The following is a 26233-nucleotide window of genomic DNA, read 5'->3' on the forward strand; positions in this document are numbered from 1 at the left end:
AAAAATTAGAGTGGATGTAAAATTACTAGAGAAAGAAAGGATGGATCCTGTATGAAAAAAGTATCAGGAGAGAAATGATTTTATCTGTTCAAGAAATGCACAAACAGGATAAATACTATAAATACATTGCGAACAGCAATGTTTGTGGAATAATTTCCATCCAGTGAAGTAAACTGAGTTGAGAAAATAACCATTATTCATACAAATAATTAAGAATTGTTCTATGAGAGAGATTCCTAGAGAAAAATGTGCTATATTGAGAGTTGCTTTGAAAAAAAAAAATTAAAATTAAACAATTTTGTAAAAATTAAACATGAACATAGATTTTATAATGACACTTTAGTTTACAAATTGTTTCTTCTTCACTATTGGTTGGTCTGATTATTAACATACTGTTATCATGGAGTTGTTACCTCTCTGTTCTTAATATTAATATCAAAATTAAAGAATAACATGTGCCTCTTTTCTCCGGTAGGTAGTGAGTTTTATGAGGTGGCTCAAGAGAATAAGTCAGTCACATTAAACACCATCCTTTTACCATTTCTGATTTTAGTTTATGATATGATGGAAGTTACAAATATCCCAGAAACGGAAGACTGCCTGTTTTTAAGCCTACATTTTATCAATTGAAACATGAAAACACTTAAAAAATATTTTAATATATAAGGCAAGCATATTTGATTTTGTACTTCAAATATATCCTTACAATTAACCAGTATTTTATTATAGGCAGGCGACATTGTTAACCAATATTCTGTACAACAGGTTCTTGTGAAACCTGAAGCTAAAATATGTCCAAAGGTTGCCTTGTATAAGAGAAGGATTTATTTTCTCTAATAGAATCTCAGCTCAAGTAGCATGGATTCAATAATTTTATTTAATATTGGTATATTTCAGTGTAATAGTCACTGGAAAAAGCATATAATTTATATTATAAGGGTGAAAAATAAGATTATCTGTTCTTATATGTTTAACGCTAGAATTCTATATGATGACAAAGCTTCCCTTTACTATTTTGCCTTTATCTTTAAAAAAAGGCAATGCAAACAAATTCTATCAAAAATACTTCAAGAAGTCCCCAAATGCTGAACTACAGTGTTTCCCCGAAAATAAGATCGTCTTATATTTTTTGCCACCAAAATAGGCACAAGGTCTTATTTGCAGGGGAAGACATCCACTGACTAACCTGCATGCATCGCCCCCGGCCTCCTTTTCGCTGTCACAGGCCTTCAGGAACTACTTCTTTTGTGGCTGGCAAGGCTTTCCTGAAGGCCTCTGCAGGCAACAACAGAGCTCCGGATCGATCTGGAGCTTTGTTATCAGCTACAGAAGCCTTCAGGAAAGCCTTGCCAGCCTCAGAAGAAATGGGCCAGCAAGACAGATGTCGGGGTGTGTGAGGCCTGGCTACAACTATCCAAAGCTAAGTAGTAGGTCAGCTCCACCCCTCCACCCCCACCCTAGCTTAATTTTTACCCGTGCACTCTAGAATGGGCAGGATCTTAATTAGGGCTTATTCTGGGGGTAGGGCGTATATTGGACACACTTTAAAAATCAAGCAAGGACTTACTTTCAGGGTAGGTTGTATTTTTGGGGAAACAGGGTATGTGGGCTTTTAAAAAGTTTAGAATTTTAACTTTACAGAAGTCAATCATTCTTTATTCTAACACTGATGCAAACATGTTAATAATCTAAATGTTTATTCAAGGCAGTTTACAACAATAAAAAGTTTTATAATTTTTTGCTTTACACATACACAAATATTTAAAATCTCAAAGATGGCTATCACTTAGGGTATTACCGTGCACCGACAGTTGATACATAATCTGATTATCACAATCTTAATCCGCAAGTATCATTGGCACCTTTTTAACACATTATATTGCTGAAAATATGAATGTGTACTACAATCTTTTATGACCATAACTTTCCTTAAAGATATAGAATGGATTAATAAGTCAACTTAAGATATAGTGGGTTTTTTTTTGGTTTAGTAAGAAATGTAAACTCAGACAATGTGGATCATTAACCATCATAACTATAAATCAATGATTTGTAGCTTATTGTGTGAAATAAACTATATCTTCTTCAACATTAAACTATTATAAGTATAATGTCTAAGTTTAACCTTGTTTTCTAGAGAGCATGCATACATACATACATACATACATATATACATACATAAAAGATACATCTCCCATTCATTTGTTCTGTCTGCAAATACATAAGTAGGATGGAAAAAGTCAGAAGTTTATTTTACTTAATGAGATTCCTTCACAAATAGGCACTGTTCTCACAGAATTATACTTTGTATCTCCAATCAATTAGATATGGAGTTCTGATAAAAATATTTCAATTTATGTTATGTCTTAAACAGCATAACTTTTAAAGCAAATTCAAAATGTAAAAATGTATCAAACCTTAAAACACGCACATTATATAAAAATAGTACTTGTGATGTATCTCCCTCTTCATTTGTAGCAATAAAATAAACTATTTAAGATATGAGTGAATTATAAGTAGAAGAAGCAGTGGAAGTTTTTCTCTCTCTCCTTGAGATCTTGCTTTAAGGTCCTTTGTCACTATGCTATTCATAATTTAAGGACTCTTGATAAAGACTGCCTGTCCACACCAAAACCAATTGCATACCATTAGTGAGATTGAGACTTTGTGGCTGCCCAATTTAGAAGTCTGAGAAGCAGATATACAACCAGTTCTGCATATGGTCACAAATGCATCAAAGCAAGCGTATAGCTTAGCAGTGCTGTCAACACTTCTTTAACTGATAAACATATTTTCCAGGGACCATGTAGCTTACTTGGATAGCACAGGAAAAATGCAGTTTCTCTAACAGCCACTGATTAGCAATTCATTCACCCACGCAGAAGCCATGGCATTTTTCTCCCTTCAGATTAAAAAAGTGCACATCCTTCTCATGACCTGCTGAGTTTGAAGTGTTGCTCATCATTTTCCATCTTTCTTGGATAAATATAGCTTGAGTGAAGTAATCTAGGCCCTGATAAACTTCATGTTACATCACTATAATGTAATTCTTTTGTCCTATTTTTCTTCACAAATCAACTCTGGAAAAAACATGCACTCTACCAGAGGAACCACTGCTTTTTTCCTTGGTTTTATTAACTGATTGATTGCTGTTATGGGATATGCTTAGGAAAAGATGGAAGAGTATGGAATATGGTTTGGCCTGGGATCAAATATTCAAGTAAGAGTTGGCAGGGGAAGATACAAGTGAGAAGCTGTATGCCAATGTATTATTTTTCCATTACACATTTTTATAAAAAATGAAAGAAGTCATGTGTGGCAGCATAGAAGCTAAGGGAACTATCCACTTGCAAACAACAACAGGTAAAATTGGCACAGTATTATTTCTGAAGATTTTTAAAAAATAATAATCAAGACCTTGACATTTGAATTCAGTATCATGCTAACTCGTAGTACACATTTAAGTCTACAGATATTTCAAGTTTTACATTTTATATTTGAAAATATAGAATTTTGTAAAGACCAACCAACCCATAAAGCTGAAAAATTTCAAACATTACATTACAAATAAGATACTCAGCATCATGAAAAATACATAATCCATGAAATATAACTTTAGCTATCTTCGAAAGTTCAAAGATATACATTACACAACCTGTTGCTTATGCCTGCTCAGCTGCTTAACTGTTATTTTTTTTTATGCTAGTGAAGTAACAAATACTAGTGAGAAACCTGTCAGGAACAGAACAATCACAGAATGATTCATCCTTTGCCATTCCTTCCCAGTTTCCATCAAACAATAGTGGACACCTGCAGAGAAAAGATGAATGCCATATTTTGGCCAGCAGCCAATGTCATGGGGTTTGAACATCTGCAGGATTGCATCTACAATGTAAATAAAAGAATCTGGATTCACCACAATACAAAAATTGGCAGCTTGAAATTATGACAATCACGTATTCTTTTTAAAAGCAGTTTAAAACAGCAGTTTAAGCTATTAAAAATACTTATTTGAAGATGTCCTATCGCTGGCAAGATTCCATATCATGATGGAAAACCCAAATGCACAATAGATATGAATGTTTTCTTTAGAAACAAGTTCATACTATGATAGTAAATGTATTGTATGTAATCCAGTGTACATAAGAGTATTTTTAGAATACTCTCACTTTCATTTCAAGGGTTCCCAAAACTATCCTTATATGATGGAGATCTAATAATATTTCCAACCACTAAAACATAGGGAAGGGATTGTTATGAAGGGATCCAAAAAGTAGGGCATGCAATGGAATTAAATGTAAGTTAGACATCTCATATTTAACATCCTAAATTTCTATTTAAATAAATGTTTTCAGCTAGGTAGTGTTTATTTTTTATTAAAAGCATGTTATCAAAATATAGAACATAAACACAATGATGGAATGTGATTTATAGGCCCTAGCTTCTGAAAAAGTTGGATTTTTTAAGCAAACTTCAGGCTATAAAACTATATGTCTCAAACTTAATTCATTTCTTTACAATAGAGAAAACAAAAAATGTAGTTCACACAACACTTCTGGACAAAACTTCTTTTCAGAGAAGGGGGGGAGGAAGGAGGGAGGGATGTATATCATGGTTGAAAAGACAGTATTTGCAAACAGAAAATTGTTTATCAGAATAAATCACAGTTAAGATGTATATTGTAAGTTCAGCACATCAGTCTACTGCAGGCTTTAATAACTTAGGCCCTAAAACAACCATTAGCCAAGTACAGGATGAACATTCTGTTTTATATTTTCATGTTAATCGGTAAAATAAGCTACATTACTTGATAATATTTTTATAATATTGAAATACGATACAACCATTTGGTACTTTCTCATTTTCAATTAATAATGATTAAACTTTTCATTTTTGCCTAAGATTGCAGAAAAGTAATATTTCAAATACTTTGCAAGATGAAGTATATGAAAAATATTGCATAAGTCTGTAGTGTTAAGTTGGATAACTCTTTATTAAATAACAAAGAAAAGGAACTAAGGAATTTTGGTTCTTTTAAACAGTGATTTTAATTACTATCTTCAACAAAAGAAATGAGCTTTATTTGGTGTTAGTTTTGCAGAATAAAATGCTCTTTTATCATGTAAAGTCCCTATATTTATTTTCAAATCTGTATGTAATACACTCTTTTCCAGAACTTTCTTTTGTGAGCAGGCAATAGAATTTCATTTTTAATGTGTGCCAGTGTGCTTACAGTAAAAAAATGACAACAAAGGTTATTTTATATATATCTTATCTCTTATTTCCCCAATACTGAGAAATATCTTTTTAGGGGGCAAGAATAAATGAAAACTTGGTGCTTTTTTCTTGCAAAAAACAAACACTTCATTAAATACTTACAAGCTCTGGCATATATAAAAAGCTGAATATTTTTGAAAAATCACAAAAGACAGCCTTTTATGAAATTTCACGAAATGTAAGATGTTAGCGAATGTACAGTACTGTCCAATGTTAAAAGGCAAATTATTCAGAGCTGTAGAAAAAGTAAATTGAGAAAATATTTATATATCATTTTCACGCTATTGTGTTCGAATACAGAGCATTTAACTTATATTCCCTACAAAAACTGTAGACGTACAATATAATTTGTAATCAGAGGTACTGTAAAATCTATCAAGTTGCACATCTGTTGTACAGAATGCTACGTTTATGTGAATGCTCCATTAGATACAACAGGGCCCACTTTCAAGGAAAGAGGACAAGGCTACAAGGATTGGTACAAAAATGTGCTAGCACTTGGCAATTAATGCATCTATCTATGCTTTTCTATAAAGGGCTTCAGCACCTCAGCCATATATGTGCAAAAGTACATTGGTCAATTATATATTCCATAGAAATGAAGCATGAACATTACCTAGCATCCTCTCTTCCAATATTTATATTTCAGAAAGTGCAGAACAGAACCTAAAAGCACATAAACAGTGCATTATGTACAAATAAGTAAAGCATAAATTGCCACTGTATTCCAGAATTTCCTGCAGTAGGCCAAAAGAATATCAACAGGAAAGATAGCAAAAAAATCCATCTCACAAGGTAAACATAAAGGCACGAGGTTTTTAGTGCATATGGACCACAATGAAATAATCCAAATGCCATTTATTTATAAGACACAACACTAATTTATACCGGCTACATTGGCAGCCCCTAAATGAAACATTGTAGCCCAGTTACAAAATAGACTTTATGAAGGTGACTCCTGGTGTAATTAGCACATAAAGCCTAAATTACAGTGATCAAGGCAGCAGTCGCAATATCCCCAAATCTAAATAGCAACCCCAGTCTTAAAAGCCCCGCATGCGCTTTCACATAATTACTAGAAACGACCTAAAATTGAACTCTCCCAACCTCTGCAAAACAGCATTAAGAATCATGGATCAGAAGAGTCTCTACTAGTCACACCAACATAAAAACGTTACAAACTTCGTAACAAAATCTAAGCGAAGGTGACTTCATAGTTAAGCAAATGGCTCTTCCTCAGCCGATGGTTTATGAACTGCCCCCTTCCTCTCCCATCCTTTAAAAACACGAACTTATCTCGGGAAGGAATACTCAGCCAGTCCCGCGTATATTCGGCTCCTTCTATTTGCAAATAAGCCTCCCAGCAGTTCCACTCTTTGCCATGGAAACTCCTGCATTCGTTTTGATATACTCACATTCCCGGCTCTCTGCCTTTTGCATTATCTACTATCCTTCCTCCTATTTTTTTGGTCAAAGCCCTTCCGAGAATCTGTCCCACCCTTAAGATACCTTTCCCTCCAAAAAACCATACACAAAACCCAGTGCAAAAATAAAAACCAGCAATAGTACCGTCACGCTCAAACCCTTATTTGGGATTACTGGCGAGAACCACGGCAGCAGAACCCAAACCAAACCTAGGCCGCCCCCGCCCCTCCCTCTCTCCCTCCCCGCCTGCCCTGCTCCGAAGGCCTCACCTATCTCTTTCCTCGGCTCAAAGGGGTGCAGAGGCTGCTTCGTGTTTCCCTCTTGCTGCCTCTGCAGCTCTGGCTGGTTAGCCGGGGAGCAGCACCTCCTACGGAGGGAGGGCGGGCCTGGCTAAAGCCACGAGGGGGCGGAGTGGACCGCTCAGTGGCTGGCAGGAAGGGGCTCGCGGGCCGGACTGAGTGGCAGCGCTCCTTCCGCCCACACCGGTTCCCGGCCTGGGGTCCTAATTGCAAACTCGGCTCTATTCTCCAAGGGGCGGGGCGGGGCGACTGGAGGAGGGAGGCGGCCCTCCACGGAGATGAAAGATTTGGGGCTTCAAGACATTCTCCAGTTCCGCAGCCGGAGGAGGGAATCACCTCAGAGCGGCAGCTTCTTATCTCCCCGCAGCCACGGACGACGCCTGAAGGCGGAGACTCCGGGACCAGTGAACCGGAGGCTGGTCCTATTTGAGCGCGCCGGCCAGCAGAACGTCTTGCTTTTCCCCGCCGCGTCCCTCATTCGCTCATTTCGCCAGGATGCGGAGCCCAGTTCCACGCCCTCTTTCGCCAGATACTCTCTGGGCTTTAGCTACATCGACCGGGGCGGGGAAAAATATGTTCGCACATCTGTTAAGGCGGGGTGGCCGTCGCAGGTCGGGCATCTCTGCGCCGAACGTTAACCCTCCAGAAGTGGAACGCGCGTTAAAAAACAAAACGGCCGTTATACCTTCGATCGTTCAAGCTCACGTGGCCCTCGCGGTCCATGTTCTCACTCCGCCGCTCCGATATCGACTATAACAAAATGGCTAGAGTAATGGCGGGTTCACACATGCACTTTGGGTCTCTTTCTTTTTTGGCATTGCACTGCCTAGCGTGCACTCCGACATTTGCCAGCCTGCTTTATACCTTGCCCCAGTCCAGCAGGCGTGCTTGCAAACAATCCCATTCCAAAGCAAAGGAACCCATAAAATGGGATTTTTCTGTTTTCTCCCGGGTAAGTATCGTAAGAACTCTCTTAACATTGGCCACGCAGGTCTCCATATCTGTTCGATTCCCTTTTTCTTTCCGCAGTCATGCCTCTGCCGTTTAAGTAACTACCAATGCTTTTGCGTTCCTTTGATAGTAACTATCCAAATGTAGATTCATTTTTTTCTCTCTCAAGTACTTCGCATAATCTTAAGCCTTCTTAATGTCCGTTAAGTAATTTCAACAAATAGGTTTCAAAAGGACAACTTAAAACTATGTGGCTTGAAAAATCAATCAGTTTGAGTTCATATTAACTTTTCACTGTCTAAATAAAGCAGTCCCTGCTTTCAAAATCAAGCTTCCTTCATATTAGCCAATCCTCATATCTGCAATCACCTGCTTACAAGCCACACCAAAGTTGTTTACTCAAAAGTAAATCCTACTATGATAAGGGTTATTCCCATGCATTCAGTGCAAACAATTGCAGCCTTAAAAAACTACATCTGTGGTGTAGACCCTAATCATGTTATTCAGTAATTTCCACTTATTTCAATGCAACTTTGGCGATCAGTATATACAATAAGTTATGCTTTCTTGAATGGGAATTACTTCCAAGTTAATATGTATAGTTTTGTGACATAATGGTAAATTTGTGTTTAAAGTTCCATGTTTTTCAATATATCATAAGAGCTTTTTTCTCTTATTTCTTTCTTAAAGAGACCCACAATTTCTATTTCTCAGGTTTTTCAGCATGTACACACTTAAGATGCTTTTCATTTCTTTCAGGCTGCCACTCACCTAATCAGGCACACCCACATCATGTTTGAGTACAGTCTATTTATACATGTATTTTCCTTTTCCAATATGTAAATATTTCTTATAAGTTTTTTTTCCAGATGACTGAGGTGAACCTTTAAAAAAATATCTCCACAGTTGCAGTCTCATTCCCTCAACTGTCACATTAATTTATTATCTTCATAAGCTTTTACCTTCAGAACTAGTGTTACTGTTTTAGAATGTGGGGATTTTGCCAACTTCATTATGGCAGTAAGTCGTCTGTTATTTGCCGTGATTCAATCTCCCTGGAAAGGAAGAGGTTGCATACTTCTCTATCATTAAAAGGGAATACACAGTTATAATTACTTCCTTCTTGCATGAAAGTTTGCATTAATTAACTGTACAAAAGCACTCTTGAGGGCAGGGAAAGGGGAGGTGTCTCTCACCATCAGATAATTATCCAAGTCTGCAACCTTTACATAAAAGCATGCAGCAGATAATGATTTATGTCAAAGCAATCCTGCTTTTTTCCCATTCTCATTTTAGAAACTGATAGAAATTCCTTACCAGCTTTCCCAGATTTCCTGTACCGTGCCTTTTCCTTTCTGTAGGAGTGTTAAATCTCACAATGCTGCAGAGAGTGAAGAGAGAAGAGGGAGGGAGAGACTGCAGCAGTTCTAAAGCCAAAGGACAGGAAAGTATGTTGCTTCCTAGAGAGGCTCTATATTGCCCCTATGTGCTGGAAGAAGCAAAAGGCATTTTTGCTAAAACTGATTGAGTCATTCCCACTGTTTCATTCCACCTAGAGTCCAGGAAGGCTTATGAGAAGTACTGTATGAACAGAATGATATAATAAAATTAAAATTAAAAAAAGAAAAATTAACTAGATTAATCAAGGATATTGTATTTGATGCATGACTACTCAGATTTGAAGTTCCACTTCATTCACGAAAAATTGTTTTCTAATAGTTTAGAACACAACCAGAACTGTACCTAAAAAACTGTCCAAGTCTGTATGAGTCATTGTTATCATAATTAAATGTGCATTAATCTAAACAAATGTGGTACAGGCATAGGGAATACTGTAATATCAGATGCATATTTATTTATTTGTATTTAACTTTTGTTATTTTACAAGTTATTCAAGACAGCAACATATCCAATACGTATAAGTAGTTTTCATACATTTTTATATAACAAGACTACAAATACATAATTCATGAATAGGACATAGTCCAAGACTAGTGGGATCTAAATCAGTTACGGTATATAGGAGAGAATAATAATAAAGAAACAGAAGTTACATCATCCCATTCATTGCTAGATTTCCATTACTTAATAATCAACTGCATTCTATCACTGAACTCCTAATCTTGTAGAAACGGACTCAATAACAAGTTTCTTTTGGCATATGGTGAGATCAGTCAATTTTACTTTATTTGTTTATTTTTTTTATTTATTTGATTTGTCAATTGCTTTCAAGATAATTGATATAAATATAAACATAGTTATGAATACATGGATACATATAAGAAAAAAAAAAGGACAGGAACGGTAGGCACATTTGTGCGCTTATGCACGTCCCCTACAGACCTCTTAGGAAAGGGGTGAGGTCAATAGCAAACAGTCTAAGGTTAAAGTTTTTGGGGTTTGGGGAAGAAACCACAGAGTCAGGTAGAATATTCCAGACATTGACCACTCTGTTGCTGAAGTCGTATTTCCTGCAATCAAGTTTGGTGTGATTAACCATGAGTTTGTATCTATTGTGTGCTCTTGTATTGTTATGGTTGAAGCTGAAGTATTCATTGACAGGTAGGACATTACAATGTATGATTTTATATACTATAGTTAGATCAGACCGAAAGTGACGTAGTTCTAGGTTTTCTAGGTCTAGAATTTCAAGTCTGGTGGCATAAGGTATTCTGCAACGAGTAGAGGAGTGTAGAACTCTTCTTGTGAAATATTTCTGGACTTTCTCAACTGTGTTAATATCAGATACATAATGTGGGTTCCAGACTGATGAGCTGTATTTGAGTATTGGTCTAGCAAATGTTTTGTAAGTTAGTAGTGTGATATTACCAGAGAAAAAGCTACGTAGGATTAGGTTAACAACTCTTAATGCCTTTTTGGCTATGTAGTTACAGTGGACTCTAGCACTTAGATCATTAGAGATGAGTATTCCAAGGTCCTTGACAGCTTGGATCATCAACAAGGTCTTGACTATTCAGCTTGTATTTTATTTTCTGATTTTTTTTTGCCAATAAGTAAGACAGAGCATTTATTTGTTGAGATTTGGAGTTGCCATTTGTTTGACCATTCTGATACATAGTCCATGTCTTTTTAAAGGGTAGCAGAATTATCTATGGTATTGAATAGCTTTTTCATCATCAGCGAAGAGAACGCAGTTGCTCTTAATATGATCACAGAGGTTATTTATGTAGAGTATGAAGAGAGTTGGTCCTAGAACACTGCCTTGAGGGACACCACTGTTGACAGGTACAGAATTTGATAGGATGTTTCCAGTTTTAGCCATTTGTTGTCTGTTTGACAGGAATGCTTCTATCTGGTTATGCAGTTGTCCAGAGATACCATAAGATTTTAGTTTTTGGAGTAGTTTGTTATGTATCATTGAATCAAAGCCTTTACAGAAGTCTATGTAGATTGCCTCTATTGTTTTGCCCTGATCAAGTTGTGTAGTCCGTATGTTTTTGCAGTGTAAGAGTTGCAGATTACAGGATAGTTTTTTTCTGAAACCAAATTGTTTATTAGAGAGTAGGTTGTTTGTCTCTAAGTGGAGGATAATGGATTAGTTAATAATTGATTCCATGACTTTACAGGTGACGCAGCATAAGGAGATTGATCTGTAATTTTCAACTAGGCTGGGGTCTCCCTTTTTGAAAATGGGGATGACCGTGGCTAGTGACCATAGGTTTAGCAAGGAGCTAGTCCTGAAAGATTTTTCAAAGATTATGCTTAGAGGTTCGGCTATGGCAGTGGATAGCTTTTTTAAGAAGTAGGCACATATTCCGTCCAGTCCAATAGATAGAGATGGTTTTAGATTGCGTAGTGCTTTTTCAACATTGTCTTCTGTAAAATCAATATGTATTAGATCATTGTAGTTGTCTGTGGTTCGACTAGGAAATACTGGGCATGATCCATTGCTGTTTACAAATACTGAGCCAAAGAATGTGTTAAAGAGGTTTGCTTTAATGGTGTCATCGTTACAGTCTTTACCATTAGGTCCTTTCAGGGGTGGGATGGACCTTGAGTCTTTTAGTTTGTTGTTTACAAAATTGTAGAAAGCGTGGGTGGAATTGGTGCATAGGTTTTCCTCTTGTTTAATGTGATAATTGGTGCATTCAGTCTTTATCTGGTGGCATAAATTTTTGTATCGGCTTTTGAAGTTGGCAACATGACCAGATTTGTTTTTCTGTCAAAGTGATCTCTTTTTGGATTGAAACTTCCTTATTGTTATGGGTAATCTGTTTTTTTTTTCTGGTTTTGGGAGTTGTTATTGGTACATATAGTTTGATGACTTTTGACTTCAAGTAAAACTATGTTGTAGTTTCACAGTATTGCAACCAGTGAATAGAAATTTCCAATTAAGGGATGAGAGATCGTTGTTTATAAGATCGTAGTTGCCTTTTTTTAAGTTATAATTGGGGATTACATCATTGTGATGATTTTTGTGTGGATGTATGTTGAGACAAAAGTCAATCATGTTGTGGTCACTGTTGGAAAAGGGTTCTATAGTTTGTATTCCATAAATTGAATTCAAACTATTGCAGAAGATGAGATCGAGGCAGTTGTTAAGTCTAGTATTGTTGGTTACTTGTTGTTCCAGTCCCAGATTTGTTACAGCATTGTAGAAGATTACATGTATGGGTTCAGTGTTACATTTGTTTAGGGTCCAGTTAATATGAAGTAGATTGAAGTCACCAAGAAAGATAAAAGCATGATGGCAGGATGTTGCCCATGTTAGTAGTGAATTTAGCTTGTTTGCATTTTCGATGTCATAATTAGGGGCTCTGTAACATAGTAAGAATCGAAATGTGATATTTAAGGTCAGTTCACAGACGATGGTCTCAGGAAGAGCAAGCTCTGGGGTAACTTGGATGTTTTTTAGTTTACTTAGCTGAGGACCTTGGTGTCAAACTATGTCAGGCCCTAAAGGTTACAAGCAGCATTTTAAATTGAACCTGGAAGCTAATAGGAAGTCAGTGCATAGGCCAGAACACAGGTGCCATTTGCCCATGTTGGCAAACTCCAGATGATTGTCCAGACTTCTTTGTTCTTGATTATTTGAAACTTCAAAGTCAGAACCTCCCAAACTGTAAAATGTACTTCTCTTGTATGGACGAAGTCCAGGGGACATGTGAAGAGCCTTTTAGTTGTGCATTGTTACAATAAATCCATCTTCCCAAAATACAGTTCTGAGTGATGTATTTGTTTTAATGTTTGGATTTTTAGTGAGGTATGTACATTAGAATTACCCTAAGGGGAATTATGATGCCAAAAAGTTTAGAAACTCCTGTTCTAAGTGGTCCAAGTAAGTATAATTAGGGCATGAGTTTCTGTTGCAAGAACCTCATTCTATTGGGGTGATAACTGGTGACCAACTAGAGTTTATAAAGTCTCTCCATCTCAGAAATAGCTATGTGCCCAGGATGCTGCTCCATCAAAGATGAAACCAGAGTACTTAAAACAACCCCAGTGAGCAAACAGAAACTCTGTCTTGTAGAGATTCAACCTCAGTTTGTTTCATATCCAGATCCTGACAGCCTCCAGACACTGACATTAGATATTGACAGCATCTCCCATCTGATTGAAGCTAGCAGTATGCAGTTGGATATCATCAGCAACCAACAGATGATATCTCCCAGCAGTTTCATGTATAGGTTAAAGAGCAGCAGAAAATGTACCAAACTTTGTGACATGGCTTAATGGAATCCCTGCCTGACTGATCTCTCCATCTGTGCCTTCATTGCTTGGAATTATCCACAAAACAGTGCCCTTAACTGTCCAAGCCAGTTTAAAAGGATACCAGTCATAATTTCAAAGGCCACTAAAATATCTAAGGGTGAGGGTCAAACTATCTCCATCCAAGTTCATTCACAAGACCAACCAATGCTGTCTATTCCCTGTGTAAGAATGTGTACAATGTTTTTCTATATAGTATACACAGTAAATCTGCAAATTTTAATGCTAAAACAAAAGGTATGTTCCTAAAAGTTATGCTCTTTAAAATATTTATATTCCCACTTTAATATACTTCTGCAACACAGACAAAGATTGCTAAGTTTGTGGAGTGTCTGATGCAGCTAAGCTTCCTTTTATACTATATGCAATTAGCTTTATATTATTGAAGCTATGTTTTCAATTAATAAAGGATTAAATTTTTCCAGGTGTGGTAAAATACTATGGTAGCTTTATCTATCTCCTATATAGCTATCTCTAAACTGTTAAACAACTCAGCTCACTGAGAGGATTCTAGGTGGCTTTTCAGTCATATATTTAAAAGGTGACGTAAAACCTTAAAACCATATATATAAAATTTAGTTAAAATTTAATTAACCAAGATGGAATAAAGGGAGCAAAGGGGACTGGAGTTTGTTTAACCCATTAACTGCATCCAAGATGCCACTCCCTTATTAGGCCTTGTTGGTGGAGCCAGGCCTTCAAGCCCTGTTGGAAGGCCAGAAAAGTGGGTGTGGATCTCACCTGGGGTGGGTGAGGATGTTCCAGGAGTTGGATACCATGGCAGAAAATGCTCTTCAGCAGCCACAATTCCTTGACCGACAAAGACTGCACCATGCCTCTTCTGCTGGCATGGGTGGAAGGGGCTAATCCAATGAGGATGAGTCGGTTTCTCAGATATCTTGGATGCGTAAGGCTTTAAAGATAATAACAGCTTGAATTAAACCTGGAAGCAAACTGGAAACCATGTAGGGTTTGGAACAGCAGTGTAATATGGGCTATTCTAGAGGCCCCAAGAACTGGCCATGCATTTCTGCACATTGTGCACCAGCTGAAACTTCTGGATACTCTTGAAGAATATATTGCACTACTGAGATGACAAGGGCTTGAGTTCCTGAGTGCAGGAACTGCTGATCCAGAAATGGGCACAACTGCTGCGCAAGATAAGTTGTCCAAAGGCAATCCTAGCCACAACTGCCAAGCTTACTGAGTAGGCGTTGCAAGGCCAAGAAAACATCCAGATTGTGCATGAGGTTCATTTGGGATAGTGCAACCCATCCAGAACTAAATATATTAAAGTCCCAAAACCCAGAAATCCAAGCACCCAAAGCCTATTATAATCTATAAATTTAGCTAGGTTCATTCAACACAGTAAACTATAGTGGTTTAGTTGATTTTAATTTAGCTTGTTGCATGTCCCAAGTATCGTAATTTGTAAAGTGTGGCTTATGCTATAGCATATTATAGAAAACTCAACCAGTTCTGATTAATTCCATCAACAATATTGTATTTAAACAAATCATAGACTAGTACAGCATACAACCCAACCATAAGTTAACTCAAGTTGATTCTAGAAAATGTTTTATCTTTCCCATACCTTGTGTTATGTTCCTTAGGAAGGCCTAGTGCAGGGGAGTCAACCTCATTTTTATTGAGGGCTGTATCAGGGCCGTTGTTGACTTCGGGTGGACAACTGGGTAGGTGTGGCCAGCTTGACACCCCCCCCCCCAAACTGCTGGCATGTTTCTTCTTTGCATTCGGTAGATTGGCTGAAGCCATTCTGGCCCCATGTTTTCACATTGGGTAGACCGGGCTGAAGTGACATGGGTCAGACCCTAACATTTTCTAGCATGGCCCCTCGGGCCAGATCTGACCATATTGCAGGCCAATCCAGATCACAGGCCTTGTGTTTGACACCCCTGTTCTAGTAGAATGACTTTAGGGGTAACTTTGGATATCTGAGATACAGTATTTGTAAGAAGGAAAGTGAAATTGTTTTTCTTATGAAATCATGTTAAGATCCAAATTATTCAGTTACTGGAATAAATCTAATATTCTTCTATTTGAATCTAAAGAAATTAGTGAGAATTTGGACTTTGTTTATTATACAAATTCATTTAAATATATTATAACAATTGTTCCTATGATATTGATTTAAATATTACAAACTTTTTAAGTTGGCTATGTATATAAATAAGTGATTAAAACTTTTGTAATTTGTATTTAATTAGAAATTAATCATCCTTCCATTAAAAAAAATGATGGTGAATATTCTATAGTTGAGTGAAATTCAGTAGTTTCTGAATGAAGGCCACCAGATATCATTAGTTTGTTACACTTGTCAGCTTAAATTTAACATATTGAATGCCTTTTTTCAGATAGGCATTCTATGTAAAAAAGATAAATTGCCTTTTAAGCACCAGATCTACTACATGAGTTATCTATAGCAATTCTCAATCATTCAGAAGATCATGTTCCAAAGATGTTTTCTCAAAGAGAAACTGGTTTTCTTGTTTTATTTCCTTCCAAATATTTCGCTTCTCATCCAAGCTTTTTGGGACTATCCCATGATTTGCATACCTAGATTAATTTGTTTGACCAATATCCCACCATAACTACTCCAATTCTTAGGATAAAATCTAGCCTATGTGTTGTGTTTGGAATAAATGTTATTGTGCTCCTAAGCTTTTCAGGTGGATAGTTTCCAGCTTGTAATAAGCTCGGCTCTGATTGATTGAAAAGTTTAGCATGTCCTCTTTCCAGTGGATGGGAAGTGGCTGCTCCTCCTGCCTAGCTGTTTAGATTGCAGATCTGCTATGTTCTCCACATTTTTAATAACTTTGCAGTTGATTCAATGATAATTTCTTAAATCCAATGTTTATAGTATCCAATAGATATTCTTTCTGTTTCTGGGTGAAGCATGCTCCCCTTATTTTTCATTACTTGTTCATAATACTTGAAATCTTCCCTTCCTTTCCCTTTATAATTTTCAATACCTTTAAGTTGCAATAGGAGGATTGCTAGTTTGTCCCTATGAAGTTGAACTATCAGTTCTTCTTTTTTACAAAGTTTCCATGGACCAAGAGAGGAAGGTTAGAACTAAAAGAACAGCTTGTTCCATTGTTGAATTGATTCTTGTAGCAGCCTAGTAACAATGCTACAGTAAGGAGAGAAGGGAAGACAAGAGATTCAGTGTCAAAGGAGAATATGCAAGAAGGGAATTTGAAGGACATAATACTGCATGTTCAAATATCTGGGAAAGCCAAGAAATGCCATGGAGAAAAAAAGGAAGAAACAATTCCTAAATGAAAAAGAGAGACCATTCCATGCAGCAGCCAGCCAGTAGGTTTGTTTTGCGTACAAATGGGGAAAGTCAGAAACAGGGTAATAACCAAACATGTCTTGTGGCGGCCAAAGTCTAGCAGAGAAACAGGCTGGTTCAGTTGCCAACCTACTGCCACATGGATGAAAATTTCCAAAGTTGGCTCAAGAAGCAGAATTCAGTGTTCATTGGCCTTGTTTTTGCAATAGAGGCCTTTTAAAATATATCCTTAGATAATTCAATCAATTTTCTTGACCTTGGGTATAATGAAGTCTTATTCATTTCTCTTTTATTGACTATGTTCCCTTGGCAAGTTTTGTATGCCGACCATTTGACAGACCATTATTGGGATATTATGTTTATTTCTGCTATTGCCTTGTCTATAAGACAATATTGAATTTGTAGAGCATTTCAATACTATTGGCTATTAGTCTCTAGCATTAGTGTTTTGCAACATCTTGACCTCCTCTCCAAATGTCCAAAATTTTAGCAGCAATTATGAAAGCAATCCATTGTCTGTCTCCATATTATTAATTTGTACACATATGGAAAAATGAAATAAAAACTAGAAGAGGAGAAGAGTAACAAGAATACTACAGAGTGATTTTTGGTAGAGTTAGGATCTGTCATGCCCCTGGTGGAGACTGACTCTGAGGGAGAGGAGGACCAGCCGACAGGGAGTGGAAGTGTGGCTCCGGAGGTTATGGAGGAGGCTGGGGAAGGCAGAGGTTGGCAGACCAGAGGAGGACCCAGGCTCATCCCCTATCCATCCTAGTGCATGCAGGGAGAAAAGGATAAGGGAGAGATGTGGTCTCTGGAGGACAGGGCCTTGATCCTCTTATGGGCTACAGAGTTTGGACCTGCATGCTGGCAAACGCTGGAAACAAATCGTGTAAATATCTCTAGTTTATAGTTCCTCTCTGAGTTTGGTGTTCTTCCCAGTGTGTGTTATCTGTGAACATCCTCCAGCCCTTATTTTGCCTGGTTTGTGTTGCTTTTTTCCTTCTTCGTGTAACTGTGTGGGACTTTTTTTGTCTTCTGTCAAAGATATTCAGAGCTTGGAAGCAAACTGAAGGAATAAAAGGGGCTTCACCTGTTTTCTGTGACTGTTTTGTATCCTACCCTGGGTCATCACAGGATCCCTCTATTCAGAAACAGCTAGGCTGATGTTGAATAAAACCTGATGCAAATTTTCCTCCTCCCCTTACATGTCTGGGAGAAATGCTGTATTTTGGATCAGCTACTAATATGAATGAAGCAGCATTTTGCTGCTTATGAGAGGTGTTATATATTGTTGGAAAAGGGAGGAAAATAGAATAACATAGCTGAAACAAAAGACAGGCCAAAGCAAAACTGAATCCAAATGTTGCTATAATTAAGCCATTAAATGCTTTGTGTTTATATACTGTGTAAAGGAAAGACAATTTGATGTAGTAGTTAAGCCACTGGAGAATCAGAGGTTCAAGTTGACCTTGATCCAGTCTCTTTCTTTAGCACTAGGAAGGAGGCAATGGCAAACCAGTTCTAAAATACTTTGCAAAGAAAACTGCAGGAATTTGTCGAAGCAGTCTCTGACAATCATTATGGTTTGCAAACTTTATGACTGTATATAGAGATGGACAACAAATGGTACCAGAGTCATACACAGTCATATGCTCTTGAAATCTTTTATATAATCAATTGAACCCAACTTATAATAAAAAAATATTATTTATTAAATTTATGTATACACCCATATCATGAATGTTACTCTGGACAACATACAATAAAAACAAAACATTTAAAGACACATTTTAACTATTAAGAACATACGTATCTAATAAATAATGAGAGGGTCTTAATAAAAAAAACCCATTTCTTGCAGGCTCCCTGTTTGGCTTTTAAAATTACATATTGAGGGATTTCTGGAAGGCTGATAGGGTGGGCTAGCCTCACCTGGGAGGGATGATGTAAGGGTGGATAATAAAATAATGTATAAATTCAGCCAAATTCAATCAAATTCATTACATGTAGTTTGGCATGTGATAGTTAAAGCTGTCCATGGTTTAGTATGATGATTAACTCCATCCACAGTTGAATGAAGAAGGCTGGGAGATAATAAAAGTTTTCATACCCTAACTTGTCATGTTTTAAAACAGCTATTGAACGAGGCAAGTTGTTACATTTGAAATAATTTAGGAGTGTGAACTATTGCTGTTTAATAAAACTTATAAATAATTATTCAGAAATAAATCCCAAGATTTAGCATTAAGAGAATAGAAGACTGCTGCTTAAGATTTCATCATGGCTAAGTGATGCTTCTTTTCATATAATGGAACATACAAATAGAAAGGAGCAGGAGGAAACTGGGAAGATGCTCAGTGTGATGTAAGAGTGTCCTAGTGCTTGGGGAAACCTTTACAAGCTTTTCCTAAATTCTGGTTCCTTTTCATGGAAAGGAAAAAGATGGTTAGGGTTCTTCTAAGCTTATTGTACCCTGGAAAGAATAATTCCTGCCACTACATCAGGCACTGCAGATTTGTCCTGCGTGGTGCCTACAACCCAGCTGGATGTTCAGTCTCCATTTTCCTGTTAATGATAAGAAGGAAGAGTGATATATGGAAGGAAAAAAACCTGGCAAGATCTTTATTAAAATCCTTTTCATCTGTAAGACACAGAACAATTTATAAATTACAATTTCAGCTCAATAAATCTACATTTAGATTGTGTACATAAGACTCTGATAACTCTGGAAGAAATAGAAAGTGCTAGAAATTCCATGTGTTTTTGGCAGCTGAAAGCACTGGAGCAGCAGGCTTTACTTGTTTAGTGCAATTTCTTTCCGTGAACCTGTTATAAAACACCAACTCCTTCACTCTTGTAAATTTTAAGAAATCTTATCTGCCTACCCAGCCCTTGGGTAAAGTAGAGATTGTGGGCAGATTTATTCTGAGTGCTTTGCCTATTTTATAAGCAATTTCATGACCATATCTTATCTGTAAATATTAGTCAATTTTTGCAATGCCTTAGTTTCACAATGCTAAATGAAAAACACCTAGCTTAATTTCTTCTGCTTATGCAAGTAATATTTGTATTCCTTTACTATTGTCCCATAAATTAATCTACTTGTACCACAGTTTTGAAACACAATGTTTTGCCATCACAATTCTCCAAATATATATCTGTTCTGTCTCACCTTTCTTCTTTCCAAAAGATGAAAGAGTACAAACTCACACAAACACAGGCAGGCAGGCTGGCTCGGACTTCACAGAGTTAATTCTTTGGAACTGATAACGTCCTTGGCATTCCAACACGCTCTGCCTGCCAAGTCCGAACTGATAACAAGTAAAAAGCTACTTACAGAAAATTACAAGGCAGACCACAAAAATCATTCACAAAGAAAACCTGAAGTAAGATCAAACTTTGTCCCATACAAAGTTCCAGCCGACAACACACCCACTTTTATCCCCTGTGGGGTGTGGCTCAATGACTCAGCTCACTCTCTGACCCTCCCACGCCTCCTACGTTGCTGCTCACATTTCTCCCTACGACGCTGCCTAGGATCAAGCCAACATTCTTCCTCTTGACTCCCTGTCGGGCTGCTCCGATATGCCTTCCTCCTGATTAATCTCAGGCTGTTCCTCTCGGTTGTCTGATGAAACCTGAGGCATTATCAGGGAAGAAGGCATTGCCAGAGAGGAAGGTCCTGGGGAGGAAGGCATTCCCTGTTCCTCCTCCTCATCTTCCGAGTCCTCTTCCTCTAACAGCACAGGCTCGGGAATCAGAGCTACAACATATATCATAACAACAATCATGGAGACAATTTTATAAGAATATATTAAGAATAAATTACAACATTAGTATCTTCTGTGAACAAAATGTTTAAGATTCTATCATGGCCAGACAGTGGAGTGAAACTTATTTTTTTTAAGTTACATTAAGAATAAAATCTAGTAACAAATTCTAAAAGGAAAGCCTTCTGTGTCAGAAAAACTGAGAGGTTATTGATTGATTCCCAGAGTAAGGATATAACTGATAAGATACAACATCAGTGTAGCTCTGTTTCCCATCTCTATTTCTCTAAGTTCTGGTCTGCCTCTTTCATCTGTATCTTAATTCCAGTTCTCTGCACTGTTTTTTTTAATAGAACGGGAAATCAGCTATGGCAAAGGCTAGCAATATATCCTATGAATTCAAGGTGAGAGGATTAGGATCCTAAGTAACTCTTGAGGTTAAGGAGTGGGGGCTGGGAGAAAACAGAATAGATCATTACTAGTCTAGTAACTCGCTAGTCTACTAGCTCCAGCCCCAGAATCATTCTGTAATGTAAGTGCGTGAAAGAGTTCCAGAGTACCTTCTGACCAAAGTTTCCTAAAAGTCAACAGTATAGATGATTAATACTTTGAACATTAAATTATTTTATAAGCCTTAAAATTGTTGGATGCATCATTGCTATAGAACGAATTGTTTCCTTTATAGTGCAAAATAGAGGAGGATGACTTGAAGTTCTATTTTCCTTCTCTGCTTTCCTATTTTTTATGTACATAAAAGAGTTAAGGTTGGGATGACCAGAAAACATTCTCTTTGATACCTCATGCTAATTATTTGTAGTATTGTTTCTAGTAGCTCTGGAAATTTCTCTGCTTTTGTTATATAGAGATATATAGATAAAATAGATTTTTATTGTTAAATCCTATGCCCTTTTATTTTCCCCCTGACATTTTTGTTTCTCTCTCTACTTTTGCCTGCCCTTTTTCTTCTTTCTTTGCCAGTTAACCATTTTGATGTTTGCTGATGTTTATTAAATAAACATCAACATATATTTTTGCTACCTAAACTAAATGGCATTCATGTTTGCTTTGGTTTGCATATACAGATTGCCTGCGAGTGTATTGGTTGCAACGTAATCTGGAAAGTCCCCCTAGTAATTTCCTAACAGAAATGGCTTGATTCAGTAAGTTTACATTATATCTCCAACTTTTGATAAAAATGGAAACATTCCACTCCCTTTTTAAAATGACATTTCTTCCTATTTTTTCATCATGGTCCCATGCATTGTGATCCCTAAGTCCTCCATAGATGTTAAGTGTGGTCTTAGCCACCAAAATTTGCCCACCACTAAGCTATACTGCAATGATTAAGGATCTTCCCTTCTTTATATTCTTATCATCTTGTGGCTGAAAAAGCATCTGCTGCACATTTTGAAATGTAAAGATGTCAATATGCAATTGAAAAGCCAAACTCATTAGTGTAATAATGTTGAATCTTTTTCAGATTTATCAGGTTCAGTTTGCAATTTATACTGTGTTGATATTGTACTATTTTCCACAGGAGAAATGCAGGCAGCAAAAATGGTTGAAAATAAAGCTTTGGGAAGATGAAAATAATAAAGCATATATCATCCTTTATGTAGTACAATTATTTTCCAAATAATATTACATTTTATATTTTGCCAGAAAAACTAGTTCTCATTTCCTGCTAGCCCCCTTAGGATAGGAAAGAACATCCTGTTCTTAAAAAAAATATAAGTTAAATAACAACTATGGAGAGGGGGCTTGTATCAATCTGAGAGGATATGAAAAGAAGGAACAATTCTAATCATGGATTTGAATTACATAAATGTAATAAGAACAAAATAGATCTCTTTGAGTTTGTTTATAACCCATCACAGATCCTTAGTAAGGAGTTAATATGAGTTCAGCAATGAAAATAGTTCGGTGTTATCTCTGGTAGTGAAGGAAGACAACACCCACAGTTTAGGGTGTGTTTTATACAATATTTCATCTGGAGATTTAATGACTTGAAAATGCAACTATAATAAGAAAGTGAAGGAATAAACTGCAGTAAAATAATAGGATGGACAATCAAATTGTAATTGTGTAACTTCTTAAAACGTCTGGTTCTTAAAACGTTTGACCCAATTAACCCTTTACCAGACCTAACTAATGTCATTACCCCACAAAAAATGCAGACTTGTTCTATATCAGCATCTTAGTAGTGGCAGTCCCAAACTGTATCCTCAATTCACAAACAAGGAATTACAACGTGCTTCATTACCCGTAGGATGTACCCAAATTACCTCCAATTTAAGAACTACTGTCTTAAAGGAAGATCCAGTTCTCTAATTTTCCATATTTACAAAAAAAAGGATAAATTGTCCAAGCTTACCCATACAAAGTGAATCTAACTAACTAAACAGAATAATGAATTTGCAATTAATTTTTCCATGTATGTATAGAAGGAGAAAATGATCTAGGTTCATCAGAAGCTTTTAGTTAATGCATGCATTGTTGTAGCTACAGAAAGAGGGAGAAGTTTAACTGTTGGGAAAAATAAACTTTTAGGATTGCTTGTTGGGTCGCCACTTTCTGAAATAAATAGTTACATTAAATGTGAGATAAAGAATAGGTGAAACTTTTAGTACAGCAATTGCAATTATAAAATTTAATTTCAAATTGTAAGAGCTAGAAATGTAACTCTGGAATAGAAAACTATTACTTGTATGGACTGTCTAGTACCTTAAATTGACTAATCCTTATCTAACCTTATAATCCATCCTTATTGTTCAAATTTGCCCCTTAGTAAGTAAAAACGTAGTTGGTATTTTCCACCAGTTATTCTGTACCTTAAACATACAATATTATTTTTGTACAACAATTTTCAAGATAAAGTTGTTTTCACACCTCCCCTTGAAATCAGTTTTCTCTGAAATGTAAAAAAATGCTACATTTCAGATAAATGTAGAATTTTGTATAAGATTTTTTTAAATGAATGGATTTGTTTCTGCTAATTCTCCTCCTTCCCCCAAAACATCATTTGCCACTAAAACACAAAATTATTACATCAGCAAAATATGAAGCCAATCATTTGATACTAGGTTACAGGCTCTGTTTTGTCTTGTAATACTTCATCTTATTTTCATTCCAAAGTCTATCAGTGCTTCCTTTAGTTCACCACTTCTCTGAACACACATTTCTTTCAACCAGTACGTGACTGTACTGTCATGTGCCATCTGTGGTATTCATTTCAGGTCTAGCGCTCTGTGCATTGCCTTGGCAACAAGATTTTAGAGCAAGGCACCAGCTTTGAACTTGCCCAGGTTTCTAACAATGTGCACCCAGCATGTTTTACTCACTAAAACATATCAGGTTGCTGTGACAACTGTTCACAATATGCAGTATAATCTCACCTCCTTTGCTTTCTATGCTGTATCTTTTATTGTTAGTTTTGAGGTGATTGCAAGCTGTGCAATGTCAGTTCTTGATTCATTATTTTTTTCTAAATGAGATCAGTCTTAAATAGTGAAATGACTAAAGACTTTGAAAGGAAATAACTACATTGTGTGGTCATAAGTTCAGTTGATGGGAAGGGAAAGTTCTCTCCAGAGGAATAAGAAGAACCAGAGCTAAAAGAATAAATATTTTGGAAGCTAATAATGTAATGTGGTTGTCAACTATAAAACGTGTATACAAAATCTTTTTTAGTTTTGGAAGTGTGGCTCGAGGCTCATGATTTAATTGGAGTAACTGCCAGAATCCTGACAGTGATATTTTATATTTTGATAGCACACTTTTCATTCAGCATATGCACTCAAGGCATTTAAAAACCTTTACATCTTGAATGTACACCAGTTGATTTTTCATGGGATTGTTAATGGATTAGCAATTGAAATCTGAAAACAGAAAGAAAAACACTAGTTTCTTTCCTTAATTTCAATTTGAAAGTTACAGTTTCTAATTGCCTTAATGAATTGTGTCTTTAGACAGAAAATCTTACTTTCCCAGTCACAATGCTTACTTTGAAATCCCTTTTCCAACATAAACATACTTTTAACTTAAAATCTGTCACTTTCTCCTCTTTATACTTTTCTGTAATAAAGTAAATAGTCAAATCAGGAGTTACTCAAAATACCTGATACAAAAGTTTCTTCATGTGTCTGAAGTATTAAATATGAAAAATATTCCATCCTGGGATATAGCATTATCTTAACTTTATGAATCAACCTAAATTTTCAGATCCATGACTAAAGCCCAATAGTAAAATATCTATACTAGTTTGTGTTTATTGTAATTTTTAATTTTTTTCCCCTTTATTTTCCTAGAAATCTTTCTTCGTGCATTCTGTAAGTGATCCAAAGAATTTGGGATGAATATTTTTCTTTAAAAAAAAACTTTGTATTTTTTTAGGAACTTCAAAAGGAATTGAGGAATACCAGAAACACATTTTGAAAGAAATTACATGGTTTTAGCATACTGCACTGTTTCTCAGCCACAGCAACCTTAAACTGTATTTCAACTCTCAGAATTCCCAAGCCAGCATACAGGGTTGCTGCCTGTGTCATGCTTCCTTGTAGATTATTCCCTTCCCTTCCATTCTTTGTGTTGTATTCTATTTCTCCCTCCATTGCCAAAGTTTCTGATTGACTACCAACATTCTGTGAATATGGGCTATTGATTGCTTTCTTTAGCTGTTGGTAGTAGGCTTTTTCTTGCCCTATTTTCCTGCAAACTTCAGATTTCTCAAATTTCATTCCAAATATCACCATTAGATTATGATTGTGATTCAGAATAAGATGTACATTTCTACATGCATTAGAAATACGTAGAAGACTTGCAGAAATCCTATCTCCTCTAGCACAGTGAATAGCCCAAACTTCTTAACTATGTCTCTACTACACAACTTCTCTGAATAAAATTTGATTAATTTAAATTTAGAATGCTGCTCAACTCAGTAGCAAATAAATTTTAAAAAGGAGAGCAAAATAATGAAATAAACACAATGTATGTCTGAAAGAAAACATTCAAGTAATATAAAATCCTGAAAGGATCTTGCCACCCATCATAAACCAAGATCTAAGAAATGGGTATCTTTCTTTCTCCTAGAGAGAAATAAAGATACATGTATGGTTTCAATCTTTTACAACAAAGCTTGGACAATAATTTTGAGGTTTATATTTTCTGCTCTATTTTCCTAGTCTTCCTGTGGTTTTATTTACACTAGATTGTACAAAATAAATGTGTTTATATGGCTTTCCATTGTGGTCAGTTCTTGCTCTTTTTTCCTCTCCTCCTCCTAATGGTCCCATTACAGTCAAACATTTATTCAAGGGAACATAATTTTAAAGCCAAAATACTGAACAATGGGGAAGTTTGTTTCAAAATGTAACTCAGCAATAAGACAGGATGCAGCAAATTTCAAGTGTTGCTTGCGTGTGCAAACAGGAACAGGAAAGAAGCTACAGCTTTTCCTTCTT

At 36.4% G+C, this 26233-nt stretch overlaps 1 protein-coding gene across 7 annotated transcripts in view; it reads right to left on the minus strand.

Moving 5' to 3' along the window:
- Positions 1 to 9408, minus strand: part of ADD3 (adducin 3) — a 79637-nt gene extending 70229 nt beyond the window's left edge. For 2 of the 7 annotated variants that reach the window (XM_087932760.1, XM_087932762.1), the window contains exon 1: positions 6972 to 7042. The gene's annotated coding sequence lies outside the window, so the exon portion shown is untranslated. Of the gene's footprint in view, positions 1 to 3732; positions 3811 to 5893; positions 5944 to 6971; positions 7043 to 7337; positions 7568 to 9269 lie in introns of those variants that run through there. The other 5 variants (XM_087932767.1, XM_087932764.1, XM_087932761.1 and 2 more) reach the window with 5 other exon arrangements.
- Positions 9409 to 26233: the final 16825 nt, after the last annotated feature.

The sequence above is a fragment of the Pseudonaja textilis genome, chromosome 4, assembly GCF_049901715.1.
Source record: "Pseudonaja textilis isolate UNSWEBS1 chromosome 4, rPseTex1.2, whole genome shotgun sequence".
NCBI lineage: Eukaryota > Metazoa > Chordata > Lepidosauria > Squamata > Elapidae > Pseudonaja > Pseudonaja textilis.